Here is a 27,384-nt window from a genome sequence, read left to right on the forward strand (position 1 = left end):
GGGAGGCCTAAGCTGCCTTAGGTAAAAGTCCCTCTCTGGTTCCCTCCCAGCTTCCTTCTGGCTGAATTCATTCACCACGTTTCCTTCCTCCCTCCTGACCCTTTACCTTAAAGCATGGGGTTATGTGCTTACTGCAACTGCGCACACCTTTCCTCCCTCCTTGCCTCTGTCCCAGGTTTCAAGGCCTTGGGGCAATGAAAGGAACGTGGTCACATAGATGAAACAGTGACAACACACCAGAGGTTGTCCTTCAACCTTGAGAAGCACAGCCTTGAGAAGCTCTCCCTCTGTAGGGGAACTTTGCTTCATTGCGGGGCAAGGACCCCCTTGTCCTGAGCACCTGCTTATCAAGGGCTCTTAATCTGCCTTCCACTTCATACCGACATTGCCCTAAATCCCTCAAGGCAGGCCACATTTATTAAGCCCACTGCAAAGACAGACAAACTGAAGGACAGGGTCACCATCCCCATTTAGACATTAGATTCAAATCCAATTAAAAAGGGATTGAGGATCTGAACACAGATTATTGGCTGACTTACTGAAACCACATCATCACATGGTGAAGCCCTATGATCCAGCAGACAAGGTGGGGGGGGGGGCGGTGCAGAACACCTGTATTCCAGGGGCAGTTCTGCTCCCTGGTGTGGGACCCGGAAGGAGGTCCTTCACATGTTTGCAGCACCACCATCACACCCAAAATACGGTAAGCAGGGCTTTGCCCAACTGGCTCAAGGGGGTGGCTGAAAAATAACGCTTGACACTTTAATGCAACACATTATCACTGAGCTATTAAAGCCAGTAGAAGCGAAGTGGAAAGCAGATGTGCTGTAACTCACTGCAATGAGTCCTTTAAAAGTTTTTGTCATTAAAAAAAAAAAAGTTTTTGTCAAGGAAACCTACAGGAGAACAGTTGCAGCTGAATGCATTCTACCGACGGACAATGTGCCTCAGCTCAGGCCAGCAGGGTCTGCTTTACTTCTTATCTACTGCACTGCATTGAAATACTAAAATCTAACTGGGGGGCATGCTGAATTCTCCCGTGGCTCCAGGGGAGGGCATTTCAACATTAGATCTAGGTGGGTTTTTTTTTCCCCTTCAAATAATATATTTCCAGTTGGTTGGGAATAAAGTTTTTTTTTTTTTTCATTTTGTGTAGACTCCTCTTTATTTCTAGGCAATCTAAGACCTAGACTTGAAGAAAGGCGGAGGAAGAGGAGAAGAAAATTCCATTTAATATATGTCCTGCTAACAGTAAGTAGAATTAGTCTTGCTGGGTTTTTTTTGTTTAGATTCAATTAGCCAACATATAGTATTAGTTTCAGATGTAGTGTCCACTGATTCATCAGTTGCATATAACACCCAGTGCTCTTCATATCACGTGCCCTCCGTCATGCCCATCACCCAGTTACCCCATCCCCCACCGACCTCCCCTCTAGCAACCCTCAGTTTGTTTCCTATGATTAAAAGTCTCTCATGGTTTGTCTCCCTCTCTGATTTCTTCCCAGTTTTCCCTCCCTTCCCTTATGATCCTCTGCACTATTTCTTATGTTCCACGTATGAGTGAAACCACATGACAGTTGTCTTTCTCTGACTGACTTATTTCACTTAGCATAATCTCCTCCAGTTCCAACCATGTCGATGTAAATGGTCTTGCTTCTTATAATTGTTCTTTGTGGTGCACTGCTAGCAAATGTCAGAATCTCACTGGATGCAGTATCTTAAAACGCATCACTCTGAGAAAAGGTCTGGGGAAACAGGCCAAGCAGAAACATTTTGTGACTCTTGTATTCCCCAAGTCAGTACCCTGACAATCGTCATCCCTAGTTGGGTCCTCACCCTTAAAAAGCCAGCTTCAAGGGTTTCACTGGAGGGGGAAAAAAAAAAAAAAGGAATATTTCAATGCCTTTGAGTGTATAATTAGTGTTTGTATCCAAAAAGGCCAGACATTCCTGGATTAACACTTATTCAAATGAAATCCTCCCCCACAAGACCCTGTCTTATAAGAGTTCCGTGGTGAGTAGCTGTTTATCATGCCATTAATTTGTTTTTCTTTTTCCTCTTGTTCTCTCTACAGATTAACATTTAGCAAAATGAAAATTTCCTCCAGGTAATTACCTGGCTGTATTTCAAGGCATTCATAAAAACGACTGTTCCCTCTGGTGAGGGATTCCGCTCATCAGGCACAATAATTAGGGCAGTGGGTTTGGGAGCTCGCTCTGCTCTGCCACCCTGGGCCAGCAGCCCCCTCCCAGACCCAGGCCTGAGACGCCCTCAAGGTCCCGGGCTCATTAGCTCCAGTGGCATCTCACTCAAAGTCAGGTCTGGGACCTCTTACTCTTTCAGGGGCTGTATCTGCTGCCTCTCGAGATGGATTTTTCATCAGGGCCGACAGCTTCCCTATTACCCAGATGGTTCCAGAGTCTACTGGTGCAGCTGTCTGCTGATCCTCCTAGCATGGCCTCCCCTGGGCCCACTGTTCCATACTCAGTTGAGAGCAGGTGACTGGATACGCCCACTCAGCTGGTGCTGATGCTCTTCTCCTCCTGGAGGGGTGGAGGGTGGGAGAGGGAGGCCCCTTCCCCAGTGCGTGGTTAGGAGCCTGGCCTTGACTCTACATTTTCCTCCTAGGAGCCTCACCTTTCACTGTATATAAAAGTCCCCTAGTCCTAAGACCTCCAGGTTTCGGGGTTTTTGGGGGGCGGGTAGGGGAGGGGAAAACTAAGTTTCCAAAGTCAGTTCCAATGTCTATGCCCTTTCAAAATTTTATTCTTTCAGTGGAATGCCCTGATTGATTGCAAGGATTCCCGTCTAGCACTGGCTCTTATTTAGCATCTTCTTCACCTCTTCTGGGAGTCATGGTCCACTATTTTAATGAAAATAAATCCTCCAACTCTGATTCTTCTTACATGTACTCTAAGGCTTCTATCAGAAAATAAATCCACTTTTTGGTAAACATTTCATTCTTACTCGTAAAATTTATAACCGTTGACTCCCTTCCTTTCCAAGCCAGATAATTTCCCCTTCCTGTTAAGGGATCCTCAGAGATCCAACTACATCCCCTCCCTCCTTCTTTCTCTCCCTTCTCTCATTTTGCATCATGAGTGTGTTTTATGGGATTTATGCTCATAATTGCATTTTACACTTTATCTTGTACAGATGGTCATGGTATTGAGATTCTTGTACAAGCTACCTGAGTACAAACTACAGAGCATGCTATTAGCCATGGGTTCCTAGCTATGTATTTTATTTTTATTTTTATTTTTTTAAAGATTTTATTTATTTGAGAGAGAGCGTGCGCACAAGCTGAGAGGCAGAGGGAGAGGGAGAAGCAGACTCTCTGCTAAGCAGGGAGCCTGACGAGGGGTTCCACCCCAGGACCCTGAGATCATGACCCGAGAAGGCAGACGCTTAACCAAATGAGCCACACAGGTGCCCCCACCCCCTTTTTTAAGATTTTATTTCTAGCTATGCATTTTAGAAAAGGCAGAAGATCTGACCATTCATTCTAGCCATTCCTATCCTATAGAAACAACAAGGCCTCATTTATGGAATAACCCTAAAAATACCATGGAGTGTAAAAGGGCATATATAAATGCAGAATGAATTACCTGTGTGACTATAAACTACATTTTAAATAGTTTTATAGGGTAATGGAATATAAAGTACCATGGTACACATATAAGTCTACCAAAAAAATCTCCAGTTTCCTTCAGAGATTTTTGATCTACATGGGAGCTCAGTATTCTCCATTTTCAATGGACAAACACACTGAAAGCAATTCTGCTGAAAACAAACAAAAACTCTTTCTAAATGCATTTCTTGGATTTAGGCCATTGTCACAAAATCACTACTCTTCTGTGTGGCTCCCCTGGCTGCTTTTAAAGCTTTGTTTTCAAATACAAAAGCAGATTTGAGCATTGCTTGTAGTGAGTGCTGTAGATGGGATTTAAATAATACAGCAGTTGCGACTGAACAGGAACCTTCAGAAATGGCTGGACAGGGGATAGACTAGATGGGGAGAGGGAAGACGGAAGAGATTCACTTGTAAGACTCTTCAAGATGGTGGCTAGCATTGGCACTGGGTGTATGGAATATGTGGTGCTTTCTCAATGCTCTCAAAGAGTTTGGGTGAGCAGCAGGGATTAAAATCAGGTGTTTTCCAAAAATAAAAAGTTTTGTTTTTCCTCTTCAGAACCTATTCTACAGAATATCAGGGTTAGAATAGGTCTTAAAAACCATCGAGGACCAGCACATCTATCCTGCTCACCTACTCAGGAGCTCCTAAGGCATGAGGGCACATGGATAAGAAGGAAATTATTGAAAGGAGGAAATGCATTTATGTGAACTTACGTTATCCATACCTATGTTAAAACTATTCCATATAAAATGATCACATTTTGTCAGGACAATTCACTTTATCATTCTTTCAGTTATTCCAATTCAGAATCTTGGTAGAAATGGGAATTTGCCCTATTATAAAGTGCTCTGATTACGATGAACTTGTAGTACTAACTGCAGAGTAAGAATGAGTATCAATTGGACTTTTAAAGGCATTCTACAAATGAATAGCCTACCTACTTGTTTTGTGTGAATGTGTATGTATCTGTCACCCATACTTACCCTGTACTAGTAAAGGACACAGGGAGAAAAGACAGATGAAGCATAAGTTAACACCTTTCGATCAACATTTTTTTTTTAAAGATTTTATTTATTTATTTGACAGAGAGAGAGACAGCTAGAGAGGGAACACAAGCAGGGGGAGTGGGAGAGGGAGAAGCAAGCTTCCCGCCGAGAGGAGAGCCCGATGCGGGGCTTGATCCCAGGACCCTGGGATCATGACCTGAGCTGAAGGCAGACGCTTAACGACTGAGCCACCCAGGCGCCCCTCGATCAACATTTTTTTTCCTGTTTTTTTCTGGGCAACTAGAAATCTGTATGAATGATACATATGACACATGGAGTAAAGATTATGACCGTTATGGTAATTTCTACATTTCAATCAATTTTCATCATCTACTATAGCTAGCTCATGGATTTATATCTCATAGAATATGCTGGAAAAGGGAGTTTATGGTCTTCCCTTAATAGTATCGTAAACTTGACTGTTCAGATCTTTATTTGACCTTCACGTTTCACCTAAGCGGTATCTGCGCACAGAATCTTCTCTGGTCAACTGTGAGATAAAATCAATAAGGATAATGTAGTAGATTTTTCATAAATTGAAATTACTGAAAAGATAGTCCTATTAATATTCACTGAGATTATCTACACAATTTTAAAAATTAGGATGAAAACTGAGGTTAGATTTTTTTTTAAATGTCTTTCCTTGTCAAAATAAAATCTTAGCACCTTAGGCACATCCCTCCTTGTGTAAGAGCCTCAGCCCTAAATATCAACTGCATCTTCCCAAAGACACTGAAGTAATTACGGGATGGTAAAATAACCCAAAGAAAGATGAAAGATGGAATCATTTGTGCAGGAGGGGCACAATGGACTAAGAGGCATGGATGGATCCCATGACCACTGCTGTATAAATATGCACCGGCTTTGTAGGCGTCCTAAGGCACTGACTATGCACACCCTGTGTGCAGGCTCTTTAAGTACCTTATTACTCCTCACAACTCGAGCATCTGGGTTAAAGAATCTGTTGCTTTCTAAACACATCAGCTGTTATACATTGAAATTAACTGTGGCTATCTTTGGGCAGTACCAAAATGGGATATTTGTTTTTCTGTATTTTCCAAATGATCCAAGTGTAGTTCCATTATTTATAATGTATCATTAATAACTATAAACAAACTGCCAAAAGTATGTTCAAAATGAGCTAATTGAAGAATCAACATACATCTATGAATGCGCAAATAAATTGGTTCCGTCTCTTTTCAACATGTGTTTCTTGGGACAAGAAATAACAGAAATGTATTGATATAAAAGAAAAAAAATCTTTAGACTACAAACGGGAGAAAAGAAAAAGACAACAACATGAGATCTCCTCCTGATCCAGCCACAGCACACAGCTGAAATTGATTGTGAATGTGCTGGAATAGTTTTATTTTCTTGGAAATCTCTCAGGTGGAAGAACACACCAACAGCCATTTTCAGGGATGGATCCATGCACTAGGAAGCCCTGAAGGAGACCAGAGCATCCATCTACTTAACTGAAGAAAGACTGTTGAGGAAAAACTAATTAACAGTTGATCTAAGGAACAAAAGAATGCTCGTGTTACATTTTGTTGAGAAATTGGCTGTAATAATAATAATAAATGTCCAGAGAATGGGTCACATAATTATAGCATTTATGGTGGATAATTTAAAGGCATAGATGAATTGGATTCTTCTCAAGGACTCCTTCAACCTGTGAGAATACAGCTTCTTATCTTATGATCTTGGTTTTCCATAAAATAACAATCTTTGAAATAGCAGACCCTCTACTATAAAATTATATTGAAGAGGTGTTTTGTGTGTGTGTGTTTTTTGTTTGTTTGTTTTAATAACTCAGGCTTCAGGCAGGAGGAAAGTTAAGTAGGGTAACATGGGATTTCACGCTCAGGACAGCAACCAGCTCTGAGGCATTCATATGGAGCAGTCTGTTACCGAAACAAAAAAACTAGATTTTGACATTGGAAGACCTCTACTACCTCACTTGCTGGCTGTGACACCTGAGTCCACCCACTTCATCTTCCTGGGCTCCAGTCTCCTTCTGTCTCCCGCTGCAGTAACAGGGCCATCTAATTCACGGACTCGTTGTTTGGATCAGACAAGATACAGGTTGTATAAAAACTTTGTAAAGGATCCTACCCTCTAAGTGTCAGAGAAATTTATAAGGACCCAGAGAAGTGCCAATGAACAAGACCATTACATGATAAAAAGCAAATTATATTTTATCTATCTGCAGTTAGCTTTTCACTTTTAAATATGACGCTGCTTGGTTCCGAACAGGGCAAAAGTCCATTTGCTAAAGCCAAAGGACAGCATCCAAGGCCCCTGCAACAATGATCATCTCCTAAGGAAACATGTATCAGCACTTCCCAGTTTGGTGGTTTCTAAGGCCGAATAACACAGATAGGTATTTGTATAATTACTTCTAGGGGTGCCTAGGTGGCTCAGTCGGTTGGTTACACATCTGCCTTCGGCTCAGGTCATGATCTCAGGGTTCTGGGATTGAGTCCCACAATGGGCTCCCTGCTCAGTGGGGAATCGGCTTCTCCCTTTCCCTCTCCCCTTCCTCCACCCCCGCTTGTGCTTGCTCTCTCTAATAACTAAATAAAATCTTAAAAAAGAAATGTCTATCTTAGGTGTCTGCATCAACCAAGGTCAGATCACAGCAACTACAAACTAGAGTATCTGAGCTAAATTTTGTAATGTCTTTGAAAAAAAAGGTTATGGTCTCCATTGGTTAAAGTTTTCTCAGAGTTCTGCTGAACAGTCCACAGACCCGATTTAACAAAGCAGGAAGTATTAACAACAAATGCACATAACACACATAAGAAAAAAATCTTGGAAGTCTAGGAAGCAGTTTGGGTCATTAAATTATGTGGTAATCCTCTATAGTAGACAACAGGAAGACCTTTTATTATGAAGCTTAAGCATTTCATCCTCAGTGAAGCCTTGACCAGCTCCACCCCGAATTGAATCAAATCCCTTGCTTATATATCTTAAACTAGCTTGTAATTGTGTCTTTGTGTGATTACTGGAGGACTACCTCTCTTCCTCTCAAATAGAAGCTCCATGAAGGCGGTCATCACATCTGTTCTGCAACCCTACCTGGCCCACAGTACGGTGCCTGTCATTTAGCAGGTGTTCAACATGCACTGAACGAATAAATCAAACGCAGCATCTGATTAGGGGAGGCACTGGGTTGGGTTTCATAAATGCGCACTGCTTAGTTAGGTTATCGTGTGTATTCTAAGCCAGCTGAGCTGGAGAGGCCAGCCCAAAAGAAAACAACCTATAGGCGACTACCCCTGCTGGATTTAAATATTTTCCATAAATAATAAATGGATAATTGAAAGAGAACGGTCTATGTTTCCATTGCTTTCAATATCCAAAATGAAGTTAGCTTCCCATATGAAATGTGGCAGAAAGTGTATTTTCAAGAGACCATCCTTGTAGGGCCCCCATTCCACCCAACACAAGTTCTCTTTCAAGAAGGATCTAAAAGGCTAATGTTTTCAGGCAGCATTGCCCCCCCCCCCTTTTTTTTAAGAAAAACTGGAAACCGAGGACTATGGAGATTTAGCCTGGAGTCCTTACCTCTCCCAGGCCCTGCCATCTTCCACCTTTAAGAAAGTCCCCACGCTCAAAGATCACGCCGGATCACACAGTGTACCCACCCGAGCTTTCGCGCACTAAGTGCAGACCCAGGCCTGGGAAGCAGGTGGGTTGTGCCGGGTGTGGGTTTGTTGCCCTGCCCTCCCCTCACAAATGGGAGTTTTATGCAGAGGGAGTGAGGACACAAGGCAAGGAGGCAGGCAGGTGAGAGACATGTTCACCAGGCTAGTGGGTGAAGGTGAAGAGGGGTGGCAGGTAAGGGATGCCGGGCAGTCTGCAGAGCTCTGAGCGCCAGAGTGGGAAGGGTGAGTACAGGTGTTCTGGGAAGAGGCGTGGCCCCACAGGACGGCCGGAGCCCCACTGACCGGGCCACGCGGGGCGGAAGGGAGCGGAGAGGGGCACGACAGTCGGGGGACAGAGTGACCACGTGGGGACGGAGAGGTGACGACTGACAAACATGGGCTCTACAGAACCAATACAAGAGAAAATGCGAACAGTGGAGGAGAGCACATATGGGGTCTGCACGGAGCTGTGGGTCAGGGAGAACGGCCTCGCAGAAGCAGACACAGCCCAGCAGAACCAAGGGAAACCCACACCCTCGGCTCATGAAAGGCCACGTTCTGACAATACCAACGTGCCCTACTCTCCAGTTTCCACCCCTTTGTAGTGTCAAGCATCTCCTGCGTGTCCCAGAGGTATGTGAAACCCCAAACCATCCAGATGCCCCAACGACGCGCTGTCATGATTGTTAAACCTTGCATGTTCTTCTACCGTTCAAAAGACATCAGCGCGAGCAGGATGTTTTCAAGCCTCTGGATTCAAGACACTGGATTTCTCTCTGGGAACTGCAGGGACAGAGGCTGGGACACACACGCCATGGAGTTCCCCGCCCTTAGCAGGAGGCCAGTGGGTCAGGAAACCCGGAGGAAGCCTGCCTGGGCTGCAGACCCTGAGGAAACCACAGACGACTGCCTGTCCCTGGGGACCCCCAGCAACGGCCCGGCCCCACTGGTGGCATGGGGGACCAGCAGTGTTTATCACCCCTCTGAGGGAACACAGGGTGGTACAGCTCCAAGATGGCAGGACCGGTGCTCCATATTGTTCTCATTCCCCTGCGTCCCATTCATGAGTCTCTACTCTGCCCCCCAACTGTGGGAAGAGTCAGTGAAGGCTGTCACACCAAGCATTTTCCTCCCTGTGACACCTGGAGTGCAAACACAACCTGTTCCAAGAGAAAAACCCAACCACCTGCAGGACATGGGCAGGACATTCCAATCCACGGTGAAACCGTGGACCTTTCCATCCTCCCTTCTCTGAGTCCAAGTAGACTCTGGAAGCAGGGCATGGTGCTTGAAAGGAGAGGGGCACAAATGAAATGACAAGGTAAGTTTGACTGTCTGGGACAGGGAAAAAGAATGAAGAGATCCAAACTCAAGCAAAGGAGAGGACAGAACAACAACAACAAAAAGATCAAGTTGGAGGGGCGCCTGGGTGGCTCAGTCGTTAAGCGTCTGCCTCCGGCTTGGGTCATGATCCCAGGGTCCTGGGATCGAGCCCCACATCAGGCTCCCTGCTCAGCGGGAAGCCTGCTTCTCCCTCTCCCACTCCCCCTGCTTGTGTTCCCTCTCTCACTGTGTCTCTGTCAAAATAAATAAATAAAAAATTTAAAAAAAAGTTGGAAGGAAAAAAGGAATGAAAAGCACCAAATGAAGGCAGTTTTTGAGTGGCTCAGGCTAAGGTAAAAATCAAAGGACCAGGCTTGCAGTGGTGTTATTGTTTTTCTGGAGACTGTGTCCTTAAACTCTCCCCACCTACTTCTGCCATAAAACGAGGAGATACAAGCAGGGCATCCACGCTCACATCATCCTGTTGACATGAGAACACAGCAACGGAGCCATGATGGGGTCCAGCCCACTTGAACACACTGTTACCTTCCAAATAATTAAAATATTGCTAAAAGTCAAGTTGCTGGGACTCTCAGTCCCGGCTCGCATCTGCCATCCAACACTTGGGAAGTCTGCAGAGGGCGTGTGGGGGGAAACATACGCAGAGATGTGATTTCAAAAAAATAAAAAAGGCACATAAATGAGTACAGCTATCAAAAACAAGGCTGAAGTTTGTTTTTTATTTTTTTTCTTCCCCAGCAAGGAAAAAGTAAAAGACAGAACAGTTTGTTCAAGGTTACATAAGAACATGCAGAAAACAAGAAATGGTTTCTTTCTTGCCAATGTTTCAGGGTAATAGGTTACACCCCAGATCCCACTCAATTCTGTACACATTTTGCAGCTCCTCTAGCTTCTGATACAGGAAGGCAGCGTGCACGGACAAAGGGAGGACTGTAAAATACCTAATTTCTGTTTTCCCGACAACTTCTATGATGTTGTGCTCCCTGCCACTCATTTAAATGAGGTACTCTGAGCTCAGAACATGTACGTGCAACACACTGATGTGTGTGTGCAGTTTGGAGTTTTTCACCAACTAATTCACATACCTGCACTGGTAATTAGAGTCAGTGAATGAGAACCAGATTGGCGGAAACAGAAAATGACAATGCTCTGTAATGGACCACATTAAAAAAGTTTGGATTGCCCCTCAAGAAGACAGAAGATGACCGGGTTCTTAAATTCTACCTTCGATGTTTTATGGATGTGTTTTCACAGCTCAGTGGATCTTAATGAGCATAATATCACTGTCAAGTGGGGGTGATCTACCTCTTTCCAGATGCCAATATTCCTCACGTGGGGGTGGAGGGGGGGGGATGACACGGAAAACAAGGGTTGGTGGCACGGGGACGTTCACTCTCACAAACACACACCCTGCAATGAGGAGTGAGGTTGTGCATAGTGACTGAGATGCACTGCGTCCAGAAAGCTAACCATCTCTTTATAAAGGGCATGTCTGGTTTCATTGTTTGCCATATTTACATATGCCCTATGAAACAGCTAAAAATGCACATCCTGCTCATTGCCAATTTTGAAAAAGCAGCAATCACCCCAATGCAAAGGGGAAAAAAAAAGTCAACTTTTCTATTGTCAGTAGCGTGAATAACCTGCAGCTATAAAACTCTACTCTTTCCTCTGACAGAGCCTCGGAGATTAATAGCCTCCCCGGCTCAAACTACATCTCCTTGGCACTTTCTAGTGACTGAGAAAAGCAACATGACCCACAGAATATTGCTAACTGGAATACGGCCTCAGGGGGGCATTGGGGGAGGGGCAGAGGGCGAACAAGGAACGTGAAAGAGTACAAACTGGCAAGCAATAATTCTGACATTTGGAGATGTGGCTTCATGGGCTTGTTTAAATTATGAATGACTGACTTCAAATAAACATTAACTTGAATTTTCCATAAATTTGAAAGGTGACATCTCAGAGGGAAAAAACAAACAAAAAAACAAAAACCAACCCCAAACTTGTGACTTTTCTGTAATATTTCACCCTAGAAGTAATTTAGCCACAGAACGCTGGGTGAATGAGGCAGTGAAATTTTGTCTGAATATAATAAGTAATACAGAATGAAAATTTCTACATTCTAGAAAAATCTAACCAGAAATCAGCATTCAGTACAGGCAGGCACTGAGGCCTTAAGTAGTGACAAAATTACTGATGACTGGGGTTTCCTGCTTTGGAAAGGGAACCGATATTGTGTCTCTCGTATCTGCACAGGAAAGAACAGCTTTCTACATCCTTTATCTCTGAGGCTTCCTGAGGAATCCGAGATGATGATACCACCAAGGGTTTTTCACGGAGCCTCGCAAGGTCTGCTCCTCAGTGATACCACAGGATGTTCCACCGGAAGTTTCCAGGGCCACTGAGAGTCTAGAAACGCCCCTCTCTTCTGGTGTCCACGATGCCTACCGGCCATATTAAATGTTCTGACAGTTCCTGAATTAAAGAAGTAGAGACTTTAAGCCTGCGTTTGTAAGCTTGCTGGATTTTTGCTGCAGAGTCCTTTTCATCCAGCAAACACCCTGCTAGTGTTCCACGGAACCCACTTTGGAAAAAACACTAATCTAAGAACAACTTAGGTGCTGGCTGAGGGCAGAGAGTGGAAATCAGACTGAGAAGACTTGGTAGAAAATATATCTAAAGGTCTTCAATATTTTCACATACAAGTCTCCCTTGCCAGTGGTCAAAGGTCAGTGGAAACTGAAACTCAGGATTTTTTTTTTCTATTTTAATGAAGGAAAATATCATTTTCCTCTATAATTTGTTGATGCTCAAATAGGAAGAGTTTAAAGGACGTGCAAAACAACCCATCTCTCTACCCCCCCCCCCCCCGCCCCAAATTCTTTTCTGGTGAAGATATATCCAAGTGCTAACAAGTCGGAAAAACAGGAGGGAAATAAACAATGCATTTGGCAATGGGATAATTCCAAACAATCCTTCCCCTGCAAGTCCAATTTGTTTTGTATCATTTCTCCATAAATCTTTTTCTTCTCCCCAGTGACTCAATCAAATGTGAGCTTGGTGGAGGCAATTTCGATCAAATTTAAAATTTTTAGAAAACGAAGCAACAAGCCGAAAGCTTCAGCTGTCTGTTAATGGGTGGAGACACGGAGTGAAATGAGATTAATGATAAGGGACTTCTAAAAACTCTTTGGGAGGTAGAAGGATCCTCATTCACATATTAGTCCTGAGGGTTCTGTTGGCTATTATTAGTGTTCTCTCTAAAATGAGCCAGGAAAAGAACGGGTAAGGGAGGGGAATCTTGGAGGTGAAAATGACAGCACATCAGGGACACAGGAACCATGAAAATTAGCACGGAGCCCACACGCCCAGGACATAAAAGAAATCAGGACAGTCTTAATGAGATTCAGGCAGTGCACTTAATGAGAAGCTTAATACACTTTATCTTCCCTTTATATTTCATTTCGGTGTCACTAGACGCAGCGAACCAACAAGTATTTATTGAGTGCATACTCGGTGCCTGACCCCAGGGCCCAGCGCTCTGGGGAGGTCTCAGATTGGTTCGGGACATCGGGTGTCCTGGCCGGCAGCAGCAGAACCACCTGGGAACTCGTTAGAAATGCCGATTCTCAGCCCCACCTCCCGGACCCACAGCATGAGAAAGTCTGGGCACAGCCTGCCCTGCATTCAAGGCTTTTCGCGTGCCCCACAGCAATTTGGTGCTAACGTGCACTGACATTTGGGAATCATTGGCCTACGGTCTGGTAGGGAGACATGAAAACCTTCAACAGTAGCAGGTAAGGAAATGGAGCCAAAACGTGCAGACAGCTCAGTCTCACTGATCACACAGACTTCTAAGGAGCAAGCCATTGCCATTTAGAACAAACTCAGGACATTTTTTTCTTTCTCTCCCCTCCAGCCCTAGAAGCTTATGCAAGACGAAGGAAGAGTGTGGGCTCTCATCACAACAACTCAATGAGCACACAAGCTAATGGGTGTTCTGAGTGTCTTGGCCAGATTCAGTGCTACAGAAAGATCAATTTTTATTCTTTAAGTAGGCTATAAACATATATCGTACCTTAAGGGGGTCTCTCTCTGTGTTATATTTGTTATTTTCAACGAGTTGAATGAGATACAGTTCTGTGTTCTGGGGGAATACATTTGCATTTTATTGCCCTATTTAAAGCCCTTTTACTACTCTCTACCTGACAGCCATCCTAGCATCGCTTTGCTAAAGAATATTTCTTCAGAGCGAGCAAATATTTTTTTAAATGATAATAGTAATAATTACAGTTAACATTTATTGAGCATTTTATTACGTGCCACGTATTTGATATAAACCATCTCCTAGAATTCTCAAACTCACGAGGTGGCTGTTATTCATCCCATTGTACAGGTGAGGAAATTGAAGATTGCAGAGATAAAGTCTCTCTGGTACACAGTGCGCTCAAGAGTGAAGGTAAAGTTCAAATTCAGGTGAACCTGACTGTAGGGAGCAAGTCTTTAACCACTGCATCATATTCTCTTGAATTATTTAGTGTACTGGAAGGCACTGGAACATTATCTTCACCAAAGTTAATATTAGCCTCACTTATTTTTGGCAATTGCATGAAATGGAATAAACAGACAAGAGGAGGGCTGGAAGGTACCTGAACAATCTGGAATCTTACGTCCTAATGTGCAACACCACAAGAAGAATAAAACTAATGTACAAAAACATATAGATATACTCTGTCAATATCCCTTTTGGTACTGTGGTATCTCATGTTTTAGATAAGATTCTCAATGGCAGATTCTTGTCCTTGGATATTTATTATTAAACTATTAGAGGGGCGCCTGGGTGGCTCAGTTGGTTAAGCGACTGCCTTCGGCTCGGGTTGCGATCCTGGAGTCCCGGGATCGAGTCCCGCATCGGGCTCCCTGCTCAGTGGAGAGTCTGCTTCTCCCTCTGACCCTCCTCCCTCTCATGCTCTCTGTCTCTCATTCTCTCTCTTGCAAATAAATAAAATCTTAAAAAAAAAAAAATTAAACTATTAGAGCTCTATGTGTATAAAAGTGAGGTCCTTATTAGTAGAACCACAGAAATAAGATATCACTACAATATTATATCCTAGGGTATTATAATACAAGGCTATTATCACGTACTTGGCTAATAGGGTCCATACTGTCACAACGTATTAAAGCCAGACTGAGTAATAAAAATGACAATAATATAACCATCATCTTTGGTACTTTGGGGGGAAAACAGTCTTCAGATGAGGCCTCCAAAGCACCTGCCTATAGCATTACAGCAAATTTATATGTGAAGAAAGTGTGCTAGAGAAAGGCGTACACACATGTATGCATAAATGCCTGGAAATCTCTTGCAAAATGCAGGAAAGATTAAAAGCTGGCCCAATATAGGCTGACGGCAAAAAGATTCTGAGTGATGTCAAGAAGAATAAAATAACCTGCTCACTCAACAGTAATTTACTGAGCGCCCAGCACGTGGCTCAGTACTATTCCAGGCAAGAGGATAAGACAAGAAGTTCTCTGCTGTCTAGGGGCTTGCGTCCCAGAAGACGAGGTGGAAAATGTACAAATAAGTAAATCTATACTGTAAGGTTAGAGAGAAACACCATTCAGGGAGATGAAGTAGAGAAGAGCATAGAAAGGAACGGGGCTGCTAGTTGACCATGAGGGTCAGAGACAGTCTTCCGATGAGGCAACATGTCAAGCAGACACTTAAAGGAAGTGCAAGCCGTGCAAAACATCTGGGGGAAGAGGGGACAGCAAGTGCAGGGCACCTGAGGGGAAGGTGGAGAAGGCAGGGACTGAGAGCAGCGGGCACGCAGAGCCTTCAGGACAGTGTAAGGACACTGGATTTTGTGGAAGGTGTGACAGGAAGCCGCTGGGCGGGGGACTCGCATGATCCACCACCCAGGGCAGGACCATGTCCTGGGGAGGCAGCGACGGCGTAGCGATGGCGGCTCGGGGCAGTGGGAGCAGAGGGGCCTGAAGACGAGTGACTACGGGATGGGCATGGGGTGCACGGGATTTGTGCGGGAGCTGCACGTGGAGAACGACAGAGAAACTGAAGAGCTGACGGCTTGGCCCCGTGTGGCTGGGTACTCGTTAGTGAGATGGGCATGGGAGACAGGAGAGCTGATCGAGAGTTCGGTTTGGGACGAGTCTGAGGTGCCGGAGACACATCCAAGCGGGCACGGACAAGGGGGCGGTTGGCTATTCAAGCTGCTGCTGGGAGAAGAGGCTGAGTGGAGACACAACGGATGCGATCATGGAGGAGATGACACAAACAATCCTTTCTGGTGAGGGGCAAATGAAGATAGATAATTCCAGAACAATTATTCTCTCATGTCTCTCTCACCCAGCTTTCCCTGAGGCAGTGTGGCCGAGAGAAAGGTGAGGATGACCAGAGACACGCATTCCATCCCTGGCCCTGCCTAGGACACTGGGGTTTGCTGTCCATATCCTTCCCTTCTTACCTACAAAATAAATAGGAGTAGGAATGACACCGCGACAGACATTGACAGGTCTTGGTGAGGATATGGAGAAGCCAGAAACTCCTACCACACTGCTGGTGGGAATGTAAAATGGTGCGTTCACTGTGGAGACAGCTCAGTAGTTTCCCCAAAAGATAAACACTGAATCACCCTATGACCCAGCGGCTGCATTCCTAAGCACAGACTCAACTAGAAATATATTCACACCAACACTTGTACATGAATGTTCACAGTGGCGTTATTCCTAACAGCCAAGACAACCTAAATGCCCTTCCGCTGATGAATCAGGTGGGGTCTACCCATGCAGTGGAGTAATCCTCATTCATAAAGAGGGATGGAGTACTGGTCTACCCTGCAACATGGGGCACCTTGAAAACATAGGCTACATGAAAGCAGCCAGACACAAAGGTCCACACAGTGCGTGACTGCATTTATGTGAAATGTCCACAACAGGCCAACCCACAGACACAGAATAGACAGTGCTTGCCTACGGGAATGGGAGGCAGGTTGAGAGGGGACAACAAAGGGGATATGTAGGGCTTCCTTTTGGGGGTGATGAAAATATTCTGAAAATATGCTTTTGGGGTGATGATGGTCACACAGCTTTGGAATACACTCAGACCATTGCACACTTTAGAAGGCTGACTATTATGGTATGTGAATTATATCTCAAATAAAAACAAACTAGAATAACACTAGAGGGGGAAAAAAAGACTGCCAGTTTCTCAGAGCAAAAGAAAAGGAAAGCAGGCTGACCTCTGTTGTAAGAGAAACATCAAGGTGACCCTTTCAAGTTGAGAGGGAACAGTGAAGTCACTTGTGAGCTGGGATGGCCATGACGCCTGCCAATCCTGTGCTCACGTCCACCTCAACCACCACCCCAGCCTTCAAACAACTTGAACATTTAAGCGCCCCGTGTAAAGTTCATTTAACTTACAGCACTGTGTCAGGCTTTAAAAGGCTCTGAATTAAATAGAGTGTCTCCTATGGAATACTCACTGAAACACGAACAGAAGGGGGGTAAATATAAAATGTCCTTTCTCTCCCCCCCCCCAGAAAACCAACTCCTTGGTAATTTCCTGATGTATCAACCTAGCGCTAAGCCCCCAACTTTCCTGTTCATCTTATTAATGAAATACTAATCACGCAAAAATACATCATCACAAACATTCCAGACTACCCTGATTCTAACCATTGCTAACTGTGGACCCACAACTGTGTCCCAATGATTAGATCATAACATAATTTTAGTAAAATCCAGATACAGGGTGATGAGACTAAGCTCAGGAAGCTAGAGCTAGGTATGCCCCAAAGACATGAAAATCAAAATAATCCTGGCAGAACTCTTTTTACATATACCAACTGGATTGTGACCATCCAACCAGATCAGCTTACACACTTTAAAATCTCCAGGATCCATTCAATTCCAAAGGGATTCCTGTTATGTTGGGATGGAAGGTTACAAAGATCCTACTGGGTAAACATTGTAGAAAAGGGCCCAGAGAGATCTTTTTACACAAAGTAACTTTCTCAAGAAAATGATCTGGAAAAACCAGATGTGAAAAGTTTGTGTAACACGATGGTGCAGAAGAAACTGGACATGTGTTGAACTAAGAAATAGGAGTTCTATTTTTCACATGAAGTCTTACAATCTCAATCCCGCCTCTCTCTGCAATTTTAACGTTACTTTCAAAGCCTCATGAAAACGAGAGGGTTTGGGAACTTTCTCTGGTGTGGTTTTCCAAGTGCTCCTGCTCTAGGTTTTAAAGGGAAATCCCAAAGAATGTGTGTTTATAGTAAGCCACTATTCACAGTTCTTGGGTCTTGATGTCACCTGGTCACCTCCCCAGCTCTGTCCTCCTTAGGAGTGGAGACTGTGTCCTCCCTCTCTGTTGGGGTCTGCTTCTATGTCTTTGTAGTCTCACTACCTGTTATGGAGTATCTGTGTCTCCCTCTCTCCAAATCCCTATGTTGAAGCCCTAACCCCCCAAATGATGTTATCTGGAGGTAGGCTTTGGCGAGGTAATTAGGTTGAGATGAGGTCATGAGGGTGGGGCCCCTCTGCGGGGATGAGTGCCCTCGTAAGAGGAGGAAGAGACCAGAGCCCTCACTCTGCCTTGCATGGAAAGACACAGCAAGACGCTGGTCTATGGCCATGGCCATAGGAAGAGGGGCTTTACCAGACACCGGGTCTGCCAGAACCTTGATGCTGGACCTCCCAGTCTTTCACAGTGTGAGAGGTAAGTGTTGCGTAAGCCGCCCAGTCTGTGAGAAATTGCTACAGCCTCCTGGACTAAGACACCGTGAGTGGCAGGAGGCCAGAAGAACAGCAACCACACAACCTGTCACGGAGATGAAGCTCAACAGCAGGCACCACGAAGCTGGAGGGTGGAAGAGAGGCTGAGAGGCAGAAGACGCAGCGGCTGGAAGAGAACTCGCAAAATAGGAAGCTAGGAAAAAAAACGATCTTTTCTGTGAATGGGGAGACAACTCTGAGTAACAGATAGTGACCGGCACAGAAGCCAAGCCTTTAATATTTGCTGCACCACAAAATAACAACGAAAATCATTAGACAAGGAAAAGGGAGAGACCAACCAGACCAGAGTGACAAATAACAGAAACAAAATAAATTACTACGTAGGAAATACAGCCTCAGACAGGGTTTTCCTGGTGGCTCAGAGTTCTACCGCTCCATAATTAAAATTCCATAGAAATTATACCTTTTAAAGTTTCCGTCAACTGTTGTTACTTTCATTCTGTGATGCAACTTATTAGATGTGAAGATGTTATTATGGCAGATTAAGATCTTACCAAGTACTAAACCTAAGTCAGTGTGTTGATGTAACAGAGAACCTCTTTTATAGCTTCTCCTAAAACAGTGTCTCGGTCTTGTGAATGCTTGCTCTGTATGGTCTCCATGTTGTCGGAGACGATTCAGAAAACACAGGGAAGGTGTGGCCAGGTCCACAGATACCGTGCTTCCCTTCCGCCTTGCCCTGCCTCGCCTGGCACTTCCTCCTTCCTACTTTCCCTTAGAATCACATGGTCCCATTGTCAATGACACGAAAATTATACAATTTTTCTAAATTTGCCCTTTTCCTGAGAGAAGATGAAGTCGCTGAAGATGGGAAATCGTCAATTAAAAATCTGCAATAGTCCAGATACATACTACCAGTACATTCTGCTCTTCTCAATCCCTGGAATGTTTTTGAAATCCTTTCGGCAAAAGGGATACAATAATATTAGCTTGATGGAAGCGTAACAGAGAAAATACTACCTCCGTCCTCCCTGCCCCAGCCGCTCAATGTAGACTACACATCCCAAAGTCACTAGGAATTAAAAAACGTATGTGCATATTTGAATTGCCTTGGGCCCATGGTCTCCTTCAGGATCACTGGCATAAAAGTGTAAAATGTAACAGATACGTAATTATTCCTCATTTAGTAAAGAAACTAACCTGAAAAACTGATAGAGAAGTTCTCACTTCAATGACGAAAGTTATGAAGCACATTTAACATTCATCTTCCATTGAGTGGCTTTAAATAAAGCTTCAGAAATAAACTTGTGACTCAAAATGTTTTCTTCAATAATGTGCATTGAGAAGCTTACGAAGCTTAGGCAAGGAATAAAACGTGCATGTGGGCAAATATGGAATAAGCAAAGTTGTGTCTCTTGGGGTAAGTAATTAAGCCCACAGCTTAGGCCCTCAAGCTGTGTTATGGGGGCATGGGCAGTGCTCCCCGTGACTACAGAGCTCCCTGCCCCCAGAGTCGGAATGCCAAGAGCTCAGGAAGGACCGGCATTAGCTCCGATGACAAGCTTTTCACGGCCCACATCCTGGCATATGGTAGGAGCTCCATGAGCATTTGCTCAGTTAAATTCAATCCTCAAAATAGGAGTTCTCAACTTTTCTTCCGTTTTCCTTTGATTCGATGTGCTCACGCCTACTCTGTGCCATATGGAGCGGGAGGTGGTAGGTGCTGTGGTCAGGAAGCTCACTTTATCTTGGTTTCTGCGCTGAGGGTCCTACCGTCTAATGGGAGACCCTGGCCAAGACTCAAGATGCTGCAAGACCACGGTAAATGCCACAGATGGGCACTGTGGCTTACGTGTCCCTGTACATGCATGTGCCCAGGACACAGTGGCCGGAGAGGGGCACTCAGCTTGGGATGGGGGGGGGGCTGTGGAATGAGAAGGTATTGCAGTTGGCTTCCTACAGAAGGGCTTACCTTCCCCTCCTCCAGTTTAAAGATTTTGTAAAGCCTTCCATTTTTAATTCCAAAATCACATTTAATAGGTGGGTTTCATACTGCCAGAAATGTTTTAATAAAAATGAACCCAACCAGTACCATTTAAAATAATTATCGTGATTTCAAGCTCATGTATGAAGTTCCAAATATTAAAATGGTTTCATGTGGGATAGTTATACAAAGGTTATAGCACATTTTAAGACCATAATCCTTAAGAAATAGTGTTTTACCCCCCTCTGTAATTTATGATACATAAATTTATAGGTGTAATATGTACAAAATCAGTGCTACAATGGGTATTCTAAGTTTCACTCCGGAATTCATTTTCAGAGCTGTGTAGTGCATAATATTTGATTGATCACAGAAATCCCATCAGAATTCCTACTGTCCCTGCACTGTAACTACTACCCCCTCAATGCATTTTGGTAGAAGAGTAATCATTTTCTAATAGGATTCTCTTCACACTTTGCCTAAGTCGACAACCATCCTGTATCAATAACTTAATAAGCACTACAATTGGAAAGACCATTCAATTTCACACACCACATATCTCCACCGGCACAACCTGGTGATGTAACACAGTGCAAACCACCTCTGATGCATTCTTTCTTTAAAATGTAGGTCTGAGGCTATGCAAGAGGACTCCTCAAACAGAAGCCCAGACATGGGTGGGGAAGAGAGAAGGGAGAAGGCATTTCTCAAATGAGGCTGATGCGTACCCCCAGGACCCCGACCTGTGCTCATCCTTGCTGGTATGGCTTGGTCCTCGCAGGGGAAGCCACTTCCAGGGACAGAGGGACACAGCATTGCCCACAGATGATGTGGACCCTCTGCCTACGATCAGAGGAGGCAGATTTATCATTTAATGTGGCTTACCTACCTGGAGGTGGAGAGCATTTTTATAACATCCAATAAAAACCACAAACTTAAATCACTTTGGTTTTGCCGTAAGCCTAATAAGGAGGAATCTAAAGCTTTTTACTTTGCCACGCCAATTAATTCAACCTTCATTCATTCTTTCTTGCTGTCTTTATGATTTTTTTTTTTAAACTAAAAAGTTCTAGGCTGTGGACCAGAGCACATCACAACGTGAAAGCCAAGTATTACAGCAAATCCATTTCAAAGAGAAGACTAAAATGTCAGTAAGAAAGGAAATAGCCCAAGCTGGGCTGGGAAGGAACTTCATCTTGTGAAACACCAAGTCTAATAAATAAAAGAAGAAACAACTATTACTGTTCTTTCAGTAAATTACAAAACCCTTTGTGGGATTCATAATGCTCTTAATAAATTGTTGAAATGGGACCGTGGCCAACTCAGGAACACTCAGGAAGCAGCCACAGTGGAGCAGACAGGCTCCATCCACCACCTCCCATGACTGACACCAAGCACAGGCTGAGGCAGAAACACAGCTCACCAAAAGACACCCACATAAAATTAAGAGATCAAATGGTGAGATCCAGCTTCCCCCCACCCCCATCAGTCTAGGCAGTGTGGTTGAGGATACAAGCTTTCTAAGAAAGAGAAGGTTGAGAATGACAGGCTGAGAGCCAAGGAGCAAGTGATGCAAGATGCCCAGTTAGGAGGCAAGAAGACCTGGGTGTGGGGAGTTGGGAGGTAAGAGACATGAAGAATCAGAAAAGTAAAAAGAACCACATGCCACAGAGATCAAGTGAGGAATTTTTAAGATGACAGTCATTTTGACAAATATCTAGAAGATATGCAATGAGTACTTGATGACATAAAAAACACCGAGCCATACTGATGCTCTCCCTCAGCCACTGGTGAGGAATAAAGTTCATTTTAAATCCCCAGAGAGGACGTGGGGTCAAACTAGCAAAGGAATAGACCCAAGGGAATGGGTTTTAGGGGGCTAAAAGAGATTCAAGACACCACCAGATGGCAGCACAGAGCCAAATACGATTCCCCATTTATTCCTCTAGGATATATAACAACACTGGATCACAGGAATGGCCAATATATCACTCGAATGTCTACTTTTATGCTTAATAAAAGATAAGATTAGAGAAATAAAAATCGGTCCCCACAGAAAGGTAAATATTGAGGCTGAAGCAGCCTCTTGTCATTGCACAGAACAGACCCTCAATTAGTAACTGTACCTTTGCTGTGTAAATGGCAGGGGAGAGTAATTAACAATTAATAGAAGCTGCCCTCAATTTAAAGCCTTGAAGGGAAGTAATTAAATTTAGTAGAAGCGGTAGCCTCTAAACAAAGATACATAACACAAATACAAAAGGAAACACAGATTTGAATAATAAATGCAAATTAGAAACAAGGTTTGACTACAGACTGAAAAGAAATGATCCTAAAATCCTAAGTCTCTCTGTTCAAGAGACCGGTTTATGAACCTGTTTTAATCTAGGCCAAGGTCTGATTTGAATCCTGGCTGATGTTTCTTAAGTACAACCATGCTTCCAGAGTATTTATGCATGCAGATCAGACAGCTCCCCGCAGTTTGAATTAGCCGTACAAGTACCTTTCATATCAATGCAGATATACTTGATATATACAGTGTCAACATTACTACCAGGCATGGAAATCGCAAACACTGCTCTGCTTGTTGGTCATGAAAACAAAATTGCCAAGCAGAATCTGTGTAGCTCCAGAGGGTAAATTAATGCAGGCAACACGGTTATCAGCAGTCTTTAGCTTGCCTCTGGAAGCTTCTAACAGAAACAGGGAGCAGAAACGTTACATCTGGCTACAGCTGCACATTACATGGTCCATTGAGACTCAGATGCTGATGGCTGAACTGAATAACAAACAGCTGGGTATAAATGTAAAAATCAGGAAATCGATTTTAAACACACATATTTCACAAATCCTCTGAAATCCCAGCACTGAATGAGAAAGAGCAATTAGCACTGAAGAGTGCCAAAGTATCCTGGGGATTAGAATTCAAAAATATACCTGGGCGCCCCAGTGTCATTATCCCTTGGCTGGGCTCTCCTGTTATTCTTTCACAAAGGGCAGCGTTGGATCATTTTCTCGTTTTGGTCATGCTCCAGCTGAAAGTCAGCAGAAGTAACTGAGCTTCTTTGAGCTTTCAGGATGAGGGACTGGCGTCTCATGAGTTTAACTGGATTGAAGGGAGAGGATGCTCTGAGAAGGCTGGTGTCGGGGTCCCCCAACGCCAAACCCGGGTATTCAGACAAGGCTGTAGCCAGGAATGTCTGGGACACCAGATTCAGGTCAGAAAGAAACCTAAGTTACTGAGACAGCACATCCCAAAGTGCCCAGCAGGGAGCAGACACATCAGGAACGCAGAATAACCTTTGGTTAAATTTGTTAAATTTTCTATTAATGTGAGGATTTGGGTATAGGAATGGGTCAGAGAAAGAGAGGCTAGAAATTGCTTTTTTTCTAAATGTTCAAAAACACGGAAAACCCTTCTCGTGGGAAGGTTTGGGTTGGTCCTATGTATAGACTTTTCAAAGCAGGCCAACATGTCTGTACTGTATTTAAGAAAGCTAGTGATATGGGATTGGATGCGAGAATTTATCATCCAAACTCGGGACACTTTTTAGGCTGACAGAGGTTCACTAATAATGACGACGCCAGGACAACTGGTAGAAACTGGGAGTATCCCGCTAACCAGGACACCTACTCCCTGTATCTTGAGCACCAGGGGCAAGATAAGGAGCTCGAGGTCCTATCTAGAATGCCAGGTAAGTGGCTGTGATCCCATCGGCTCATTTTCACTCTCCGTGCCCACTTGTCCTCAAGATTCCAGATCTAGTGTAAACTAAAGAGTCTGTCTACAGGGAGTTCAGGGAGCAAAAGGGCAGACTAGAAAGAATCCAGATTTCTTTGCTTGCACAATTAATTCTGTGGACCACACCAGATCCAATCGGACCACACCAGATCCAATCGGACCTGACGGGCTACTATATGTCGCAGCTGTTTTAGAAAAGAAAGAACCACAATAGAGGTTTTAATCATTAATGCTGATTTCCACCCCCCCCCCCCACCAATCTCTCAAACCACCTGGATTCTGCAATCCAAATGGCCAAGATCATCAAAGTGCCAATGTACATGACCATTTCCACCAAGACACTCTGTTTTCTCTACTGGGTTCTTAGTAATAAAGAACACATGAAATAGGATTTTTAAGAACTCTAGGAAGGATCCAGATAAAGGGGAAAAAAAAAAGTGATGAGGCAATATTATGTTATTTACCTAATGTGATCTACAAGATGAAGAACGAAGGTCTTCAGAAAGATAGAACAGTTACATTCTTATTTCCCAACAAGAAAATCCTTTATTAGCCCCAAACAACACAACAGTACAGATCCTTCTTCTTTTAAACCAGTGTTCCCCCAAAGAAGAAACAAAGTCAACAGTGATGACTAAAGCTCAGAGTAACCAAATGTTTCACTTAAAGTAGGAATTACTGTTAACATTTTATACAATTTTGTTACACCTAGAACAGGTAGGCAACCATCCAGTACATTATGAGATTTTAAATATTTTTGTTGAGAATGATGATAAAGATAAGTTACAACTCTTGCTCACTGGGAGGCAGTTTAGAGTTAAAAAAAATAGATTTCAGTACAGAAAATGTTTAGGTGGTTTCCACATGACAACAAACTGATCGATTCAGCCAATAGGTCAGCTGTGACTCATAAATCCTAAACTCCTCAGCTGTCCAACTTAATTTTAACTATTCAATCTGTGGTTTAAACTGAAAAACTGCCATGTACTTTCTGACTTGTGTTGAATTTACCACACCGCCGTGGAATCAATTTGCTATTGTAAGGGCCAACAAGAAACCTCGAGAATCAGGTAACTTTAAAAGCTAATTTACTTTGGTTCTGGGCTAATTACATTTCTTAAAGTAAGTTTCGCTGATTGGTTAAGAATCCAAGCTATCAAAAGCCCAGGCATTTAGAGACATAAACACATAACCTGTCAAAAAAGGGGCCCTGAACATAAGAGAAGGGTATTTGTGACTCACAGAGGGAATTTGTGAAATACACAAATTGAGTTGCCCTCCTTTATACCTTGCGACTGGGCAATTATATTAGGGAGACTGGCAATGTCTCAGTTTTCACGGCAAAGGCCTTGCCTCAAAGACTGTAGCCATCCATTTACATTAAAAAAAATACAATAAATAAAAACCCACAACACTTGTTGATATGTTGTATTACACAGAAGGCATTTTACCTGGACACCAGAGTTATTTCATTTTAATGCTATGACTGTTAAAAATACTGAATACAGTTAGTTGTTTTCATGTTATATGTAAAGTGGTCTGTCCAAACCCCAACACACCCTAGAGTTCCTAATTTAGGTTAGAAAGTGTAACCCAATATATATATCGGGAAACATCCAATTCACCAGGTATACACAGGCCTAAACTTCAACTATTCACAATTTAATTATCACCTAATAAACAGTGTGTGACATGTTTGTTTGGTTACATGTCTGTCCTACCTGTCAGGGCTTCACAGAATCAGGAACACTCTGTGGGTTCTCTGAACAACCTCAGTCAAGTGTTTGCTCTGCTCCTATTTTGGATTAAAGCATCACCATGATTTTTCTTCAGTTTCCTGAGAATTTGAACTCTACTAGGGTCTGGAGAGTGAGTTGTGACATTCTGAACCATCACATAATAACAAATACCTTAAAAACAGTAACAACAGAGTAACAATATTAATCATAACTTCTTCCTCCTATTTGCTTTACCTCCAAAACCAAGGAACATTCTTCTATTTCATTGGTTCCCTGGGTGTTAAGATGGAAATAAACAATGAGTGAAATACTAAGGTATAACATGTCAGATTCTTTTTTTTTCTTAATTCCAAGTGGTGTAAGCTCTCACTAAAATTAGAAAGAGGATCTCATCTTGTGTCTAAAAAAGCTAAATTGGCCAGCATGTTTATCATGCCCCATGGCCAGGCTCTCAGACCAAAGAAGAGCCTACCATACAGTAGTGTCTACACTGGAGTCTGTTTGTTTTAATCATGCCCTAGGTGGGAGGGGAGGCAGTGTAAAAACACAGTGTCACAGAGATATAATAGTATCTGCCCCAGGAAGGCAACAGTGTCTGCATCTCAACCAACTCTCTCAACTTGGCCCATCATATTGGATCTAAATCAAACTGGTTTCTCATTTCACATCCTGGAAATAGAGGATCTGTGAGAGGAGGTGCCACTATGACTGAGGGGACAAAGGAGCAAACCAAGTACTAAAACAGTAATAGGATTTTCTTCCAATTATATGATCATCATTGGGAACCTAGCATTTTGACAGAGTGTTCAAACATCGGAGAATGGAGTCGGTATCATGTAGTTGAGAGCCATGGTATTGGGCCTTATAGTCTGATTTCTGAAAGCCTTATAATGAGGGTGGAGTGGGTATACATTCCATTCTTTGGCTGTATTTTTGTTCAACAAAGCCTGCAATTTTCAGTCACTTGAAAATGTAATTATAGATAATGTTTGCATCAGTAGCAAGAATACAATAAGCACACGGGGCATGAAAACTCCACTCAAATCACATTCCTCTTAGATTGCGACGCTTGTCTCCTGCCAAGAGTAAAGGCATTTCGACAAGCTAATACTCGATATGAAATGGTTTGAGGGGTGGACCAACCCATGCATGGATTCTACTCTAACTTGACCATTATCCCTTCCTTTACATCAGGTATCTAGCCATGAAGCGGAAATCAATGATGCTGAAAATCCAGAATCCCATCAGATGTTTATGCACTTGAGCATAAGCGGGGAGGTCCAAAGTTTATAGACACTTGAAATGGATGGGATACCATACCCAAGGTGACACAACTGTCAATCATCCTAAATCCTTTGGTCCAGAGACTCGCTTATGCTCTTGCCTCCTTATCTGGTCCACTTACGAAGGAGGTGGTGAGACCGCAGGGAAAAGGATACTGCATAGAGTCACCAACTGAGGGGGTACGGTGGAGACTGA

General features: G+C 43.5%; 1 protein-coding gene and 1 long non-coding RNA gene across 6 annotated transcripts in view; both read right to left on the minus strand.

Annotated features, from left to right (window-relative positions):
* The window catches only part of CELF2 (CUGBP Elav-like family member 2), a 300,840-nt gene that overhangs the window by 261,205 nt on the left and 12,251 nt on the right, over positions 1-27,384 (minus strand). The gene's annotated exons all lie outside the window — the stretch shown is intronic.
* On the minus strand, positions 4,922-7,160 carry LOC118021596. The gene is made up of 2 exons (XR_004682233.1): positions 6,660-7,160; positions 4,922-6,564 (listed from the first exon to the last, which is right to left on the minus strand). It is a non-coding gene; the product is annotated as an uncharacterized LOC118021596 (long non-coding RNA).

This window comes from Mirounga leonina, unplaced genomic scaffold (genome assembly GCF_011800145.1).
Source record: "Mirounga leonina isolate KUSES-001 unplaced genomic scaffold, KU_Mleo_1.0 Mir_175, whole genome shotgun sequence".
Taxonomy (NCBI): Eukaryota; Metazoa; Chordata; class Mammalia; order Carnivora; family Phocidae; genus Mirounga; species Mirounga leonina.